Here is a 7930-nt window from a genome sequence, read left to right as displayed (position 1 = left end):
CCATTCACATTATCTACAGCAAAATGATCACACTTCTCAGAGAGATGAGAAGAAAGCACCACAAACCAGTATTTGAAGCATTAAAATCTATTCCTTTTGTAAATTAACAGATGAAATGACCTCTGGAGGTAACTGCAGCAAGAGATACAAGTAAGGATGAGTTCAAACAGTGACTTACCTATGTGCACTGGAGTGCTTTAGACAACACAGGCTGTGCAGTTTTGTCATAGGGATATTTCTCCAAATGCCTAAATGGTCCAATCAATTTTGTCAATTTGACAAAATTCAGGTCTGCCTTTCAGATCAGATCTCTGAGATTTTCAAGATCTGCCATCACAGTGCCTATTGTGTACCCAAGCTGCAAGAACATCACTAGAAACTTAGGGCCTTCATGCAGGAAGACAAAGAGCTTATCATCTTTAGTCAGATCAGCATAAATACACTGAAAATTCCCATGATAATGTCATGGCAGATGGTTGTTTTGGAGATGAACGTGTGGCTTCTGGATGCTTGAAGAAACAGACAGCTGTGATCAATATGAATCCTATCTCTCTTGGAATATTACAGAGGTAATGAAGAATGTGTTGGAAGAGGATGTATCTGAGGGATGAAAAGTTTTAGGGAAAGGATCCCAGTTTTAATTTGCTGTGCTAGTACTGTCCATGAGACCCTTTCAGAAAAGCCCAGAGTACTGGCCCTGTGACAGGCCTCAGCAGCACGTGCATGACCTCTGGTTTTCCATTCCCATCCTATCACCTCTTTCCCCAAGCAAGGACTGCCTACAATATACTCTCCTCCCATTTTCCACTATTCCAGTTGTACTAGTTTGAAATCAAACCAGTGAGAGATCGCAAGTCAGAATTATAATTTAATAGGAAAATGATAAAAAGAATAAATGCAATAATATCAAAAACACTGACAGAGTCAGAATACAGCCTGGAACCCTGTTAGGGTGATGGTAGTCGTCCAGATGAGGTGGTCTTGTTGAAGCATGATCCTCTGGAAGAAAGGGGGTCTGGTCTTCAGCTGAAAGTCCAGCAGTAGCTCCTGTCCTCTGGAAGTCCCATAGGTAAGGGCTGCTGTGGTGTTCGAATTCTCAGCTTATATCCAGTATGGAATGCTTGGCTCCTCCCTCGGGGAGGAGCATCTCACAATGGGATGGTGAGTCATGAGATAAGGCCTTGATGAGCCATTAACAGAAAACAGTCCAGGAGGAAGTTATCTCTGAGTCATGCAGCAAGGCAGTGGTGGGCCCATTAACAGGGGACAATACAGGGGGAAGTTATCTATGAGTCATGGGGCAGGGCATTGATGGGCCCATTAACAGAAGGTAGCCCGGGGGGGGGGGGGGGGGGGGGGGAGGCAGGGAGCACTGCCTCACCTGGTTTCAACAGTACATGAGGATGGTGATAGAATATACTGCAACCCAGGACACCAGTATTTATACCCCTATATGTAAATGTCTGTGGCTGGTACTCTGAACAGAGTAATAACAAAATGCTGCTACCAACAGATCAGTGATGGCACAGCCATGCCTGGGGCAGTATGGTATAAACCACAGTGTGGGTACAGAACATGGGGATGGCAGCTGGGACTTGGAAACATTTGGTTTAAAATATATTGGCTGACATATGAAGGCTACATTCTCCTGCTCAGCAGTGAACCAGCATCATGAAAGTGATGGGGTTCTGCACAGGAAGGACAAAACCTCTGTTAGAGTCCAGAGGCCACAAAAATGAGGAAAGGCTGAGAGGATTGGTCACCCCAGAGAAAAGAAGGCTTCAAAGTGATCTTATTGTAGCCTTCCAGAGCATAAAGGGGGTCTACAAGAAAGCTGGAGAAGGACTTTTTCCAATGACAGGTAGAGATAGGACAAGGTGGGGGTGGCTTTAAACTGAAAGAGGGTAGATTTAGACAGATATAAGGAAGAAGTATTCCCTGTGAGCACACTGCTTAACACTGAGGCTTAACACTGGCACAGGCTGCCCAGACAAGCTGTGGAAACCTTATCCCTGAAGTGCTCAAGGTCAGGTTGCATGGGGTTTTGAGCAACCTGACCTAGTGGAAAGTATCCCTGTCTGTGGCAGGGGGATTGAAACTAGGTGATCTGTAATGTCTCTTCCAGCCCCAACTATTCTGCAATTCTGTGATTTTAAAGTGTAGCTACTCTGAAAATAGTCACCAGTTTTGTTTCAATTCCTTTTTCATTAGGATAAAACATAGAATACCTTTGTCCATATTCACTTCTCTTATGGGGGTCAACAGTGCATGATATAAAATGTGCATGATATAAAATCTACACAGCTTTCTTGGCCTCGGTCTGAGAAGCATTAGTACAGAGAGCAAAGGAAATGACTCCTAGTTGAGAAGTGGGAACAGATTCCCATGTTCCTCTTCTGCTATCATACATAGGAAAAAGTACATTTTGGTTCCTGGACCAATGACTTCCCAGGAGCTTATACTGATTAAAAACAATCGCTTATGGCGAAAAGAAATCCAAAAGCCTAAAAATATTTATGTCAGAGTCAAAGCCACAGAAAGATGAGCATGAAAGAAAGAAAAAAAAAAGGCTAGTACAATGGCTGGCATATGAGGCAGACTGAATTCCATACTGCACACAGCCCCACGATGAGGATTCTGCAATAGGAAAAGGTGATGCAACAGAAGACTTTTGGAGAGATACCCAAAGGAAGAAGAGACCTTCTTGCTTTCTGTGTGCATGAAAAATTCTAGGTGATGCTTTTTTCACCTTCTCTGGATGGGAGAGGAACCTCCCTGTGCCAAAGGTTCAAACAATACATGGCTGTTGGTGCAGAAGTACGTGCTGTTCTCAGGATTTCTTCTGTTTTGCTGCAGTACTGTAACACTCCGTGTTTTACTGGATACAGATAAACTTCTCTTAAAGGTATTTAAGTCACAGGAGAGGAGACAACAGTCATTATTGACTTTCCACAGATTTTCCCTATTCATGTTCTTCTAATCAAGACAACATTCAGCTTTCTTTTCTCTTCCACTGAAAGAAGAGATGCATCCTACTCAAGTGGCTGCAAATTTCACCCATTTAAAACGTCTTTACTGCTTTACTTTGTTTCTGTATAAACCTTAAAAGGACTCCAGCTCACTTTCAATGTTCAGGGACAGGAGAGGAACACAGCAAAATAGCCCTGAGGTAGGCACTTCCAATGCATACTTTAATTTTGCTAATGACATATACTGCTCAGAAAAAAGAATAAAATTCCATAGTTTCGAATAAATGATGGGGGTTTTCCTTCCTCGCGACACAGAATTGTCATAATTACATCACATTAGCAACAACTGGACAAAACTTGTCTTAAGATGTGTATTCAAAACTGACTTATGCATAATGTATGTATGTCAGGAGATTTCTGTAAATCTAATTTTTAAAATAATAAATATTGTATCTAATACAATAGGCTCTTTATAGGCTCTATAAAGGTATGTAAAAGAAAAACTTCAGCAAAAATGAAACATTAATAAAATTAATGTTTTATGTGACTAACCCAGTGTAGACACCCACATGATGCATCTCATATTTGGTGTTATTTGTAGTTACACATATACAAAACACATTTTTGATACTCCCTACAGTTTGAAAGAGTAACACATTTTAAAATATTTAGATACAGTCTGCTTCTCAGACATTTCTGAACGATAGAGAAGTACTAATCAGCCTAGCTCAAAGAATGTTTTTTTAAAAGCTGCTGAGGATTTCACATTGTGATTAGAAAGGAATTCCCATCCCCTGCATCTTCATTAGTCATGGAATTTTGAGACTCTCACACTGTGTGCAACCCTGTGTTGCAGAGAGATTTCCTTCAGCCTAAACAGAGGATTTGGAAAGAGGAAAAGGAAGAGGTTTCATGTCTCCTGGTTCAGAAATATCTAACATACAGGAAAGATCTCAGGCACCACATTGGTCTTGTATTCTTTAGGCCCTATTCCCAATCCTCTCACTTGTCTGGATTTTCAGAGAAGCAGTATGGTAGCCTAAAACTTTTGCAAGAAAATAAATATTCTACAACCAAACCATTTCCTGGAATGCACTGGAAGTCAAGGAGCCAATGGCATGTCTTCAGGAAGACTGGTGAGCTGAGGAAAGCTGGACTGGTCGCAGAGGTATAAAAACCACATGAGAGGAAGAGGACACTGAGCAGCTGTGAGGGCAGTCACAGACCTGCCAGGACAGGCTGCAAACGCGGGTCCTCCCCTCCTTCTAAACACAGGCTGAAGGATATCTGAGAAGCCCCTGTATGCCTAAAGGAACAAGGCATCTATCATTGTGAGCTAAATGATACAGAGAGAGGTCCCAGAAGAACAGAAGAATGGTAGTTGAAGACAGAGAAGTATTTGAACATGTATAATTCAAAGTCATATGAATGCTTGTCACATCATGTCCTCAAACCATACGATATTTTGTTGCCCTATTGCTCCATTCTTACCTGAAGGCTCCTTCAGTTTGCTGTAGCATTCAGCAAATCTCTGCTTTTGTGCTTCTTTTACAGTTCATTCCTTCCCCCTCCTTGCTTCATTTCAGAAATGAGGAAGGAGAGGGGAGAGGGGAAATAAAAGCAAAAAAGTCTATCTGGAAAATGCATTCATTGATCAATCAAATCTGAGCAGGAATCCTTCAGGAAGAGGGGGAGACTGGAAAAGTGAAGATCACCTCTTATGACTCACAGGTCAAATCACAAAAAGACAGAGGCAGATAAAGGCTGCATCTGCTCTGCTGCCATTGTGCTTCTTGGGTGTAAATGCAGAGAAAAACGTTCAGGCTGGCTGAGTCACACTGCTCTGAAGGAAGAATCACTGAGAAAGGGACATTGTGACAATGTGGATACTCACCCCTCATAACTTTGAGTGCCATAAAGGCAAGAAAGACATTTAGAAGATCTCAACAATCAGAGGTGTTGAGGCCATTGAAAACCCAGGCAGAAGGCTGTGAGAAAACTCTTCTTTATCATGGAGAGAAAGACAGTACCCACACTGTCCTCTGTTCCATTATATTTAAATGTTACTGGAGAGTTCTCTGTTTCCCCTACTGTTATTGGCTTGTATTTGCTGCAGTATTTTATATATTCCTAATTATCTTCCACCATTGGGCCTTTACCCTCAGACTCCATCCCAACCCTAGTCTATATAAGTTGTTCCACCCTCCTCCTCACCCTTTTGGTGCACCTTCTACTCTGTCCAGATTGTATGTTTGTTGTTTTTGCTATTGAAGCTCTTTATTTTCAGGTTATCAAATTGAGCCTGTCCTTCTATTATTTTACCACCTTGTCTCCAGCTGGTCCATTCTTGAGATCATGTCCTCCACCGTGACACAGAGGCCTTCAGATATTATTATGCCAGAATTTTGAAAGGGATAGGAAGCTTGACAGCAACTCACTATTACATCTGCCATTTCCCAGCCTCCCTCATCCTCATTGTTCAACATTTTATCCAAGTAAGAAGGAAGGAAAAAGTCAACACCAAATGGTTGATTTGGCAGCTTCTGGATGCACAGATATTTGTTCAGCAAGATCTGAGCACAAAGAATTCAGCTAATACGTTATTTTTCCCTACTGTACTTCAGCTTTGTTTCATTCCCATCTCCAGTATGGCCTGGAAATTCCCTAGATCTGCTTTTAGAGAACTTTTACTCATACAAACAGGCTGTTTTAGATCCATTCTAAAGGAGCAGGTTTCTATCCCAAAAGCTGAAAATATGTAAGCACAGCAACAAGGTGGCTCTTCTCAGACTATGAAGAAGGAAACATGCTGTCATTATTTCAAAATAATGTCTCAGACTTGAATTTCTTTAAGCCTTAACCATGCAATTTTTTATCAGTAAATTAAACATTTTCTTATCACCTTACCCTTCCTGGCAACTGTTTACATGCAGCACACAACATCACTGATAAAAGAATAGATCAGTTTCTGAAACAAAAATTTTCAGTGCATTCTGTCATGAAAACCCTGAAGTATTTATTGCCCTTGCATTCAGCAGGGAGGAATCAAGCTGCAGGAGAATGAGCCGTGCATGTAATGCTTCTCCTTAATGTTTTATTGGCTAGAATGGAATTCCCCATTTTTCCTTCTCCATTACTCATCACTCAGCACAGCTTCTTAGGAGCCAAATCACTTAATCCAGAAAACTCATACCATCCCTAACACCTCCTCCTTTCTCTTCACACATTTAAACCTTCACCTTCATATTACCTCATGAGAACAATTTTTAAAATTTTACTATAGGTTTTAAGAGTGATGAAACAAAGTTGCCATCAGGTTTTGTTCCTACAGACTCTTAAATCTTTCAGGTCTTCCTTTCATATGTTGATTTTATATTGTGGATTTACAAGCACTTTATTTTAGCTCTCCCATTACCATCATCTATATTACAATGCACAGACTCAAGGAGACCTTCACTGACTTCATTGCAGCTCTGTAGCTGCTTGTATTTACTCTTAATGAAGACAGATTTCAGGATCACAGACTTCAAAACCTGTTGGTCAGAAAGCTGCATAGTGGTTCCCATGGAAGATTTTTCTACTATCTTCTTGCTTCTCTAGAAGCAAAAAAATGCATGTACAACTAAAATTGAAGTTCACTGCATTTCAGGAAAGCCCTGAAAGCGCAACTTGTACTTTCCTGAGTAATTAGGAGATAAAACAGTCTTATGTTGTCTGCTGAACAACTGATGGCTATCAGAATTGTTAAGACAATTTTTATCTTTGTTTCCAGGACTACTGAACTAAATAAACTGTTTCAGGTGTGCTGAGGAAGAGAGAAAGAGGGAAAACAGAGAATAGCAAGGTAAGATTTTTCACCAACAATTTGTTTTCTGCTTATAACTTATAAGACATAAATAAAGATGAAAGGTGTTGTAATTAAGAATTAGAATGAGTGGGTTTCTTGGCAAAATCAAAGAAAAAAAATATTAATATGCTGACCAATAAAATCTATAGGTAATAGTCAAAACACAATAAAATTCATTTGCCAAAATAGTAATAGATGTGGATGGTAAAAACAACCCATGCTTTTTGATTTTTGACATCACTGTCTTCAGCCAAGACCATGCTGTCCTTCATCTTTTCAATGGTTAAGGAATCTAATTTGAGAGTAACAATGGCTACAAAGTGACTGCAAATTCATGAGAAACATAAATATGAAACAATGATTTACATTTTACTAGAAGGAAAAATTCACAATGAATCTTACCAAAGAAAACAAGTAAGGAGATGGTTTTAAATTGCATGTGACTACAATGAAAGAAACCCATCCTTAATTGGGCTGTTATGTGTGCCTTCAACACAGTGGTGCCTCTTATCAATTCTTATAAAGTAGTGTCTGGAAGTCTTTCCTTTACAAACCTGTTTTTCAGGTATATGCAACTGTGCTCTTAAATGCAATGAGAGCCTACAACAGACAGCTCATTTTCATTTGGTAAAAATACATACCCTGAATTTATTTTTTTTCTCATTTTTTTTTTCTCAAGGGCTGTGTCTCCAGCCACAGAGACCTGGGCTATAAGATATAGCAAAGTCATCTGTCTTGCCTCAGCGTGCTGTGCTCATGTTCAGAGAATGTCCTGTTGTCAGAAACCTTTCTGAAGGTGCAGTTAGTTGAAAATTGCAGGTGTAGGCACTTGCAACTACTCTAACCATTTGTGCATCCTTCTGAGGGAAGCAAAGTCTGAAATGTAGGAGTGGCAGTATTTTGAAGGCAAGTGGAATATAATGAGGGTAATTTGTTTGGAAAGGTAGGGATAGCCTATAATTTCACAATGCATACTTTGAGAAAGGAAGAGCTGTGTGCCTTAAGGAGCTAAATATGATCAGCATGTTCTATTCTGAACACCTGGACATGCCTGCAAAATGCCGAACGTGTCTCCATCCAGGCTGGAAAGAAGAAACCCACTGCTGCAGGGTGG

Source organism: Cyanistes caeruleus, chromosome 4, assembly GCF_971803275.1.
Source record: "Cyanistes caeruleus chromosome 4, bCyaCae1.hap1.1, whole genome shotgun sequence".
Lineage (NCBI taxonomy): Eukaryota > Metazoa > Chordata > Aves > Passeriformes > Paridae > Cyanistes > Cyanistes caeruleus.
Note: the sequence above shows the minus strand (reverse complement) of the source record.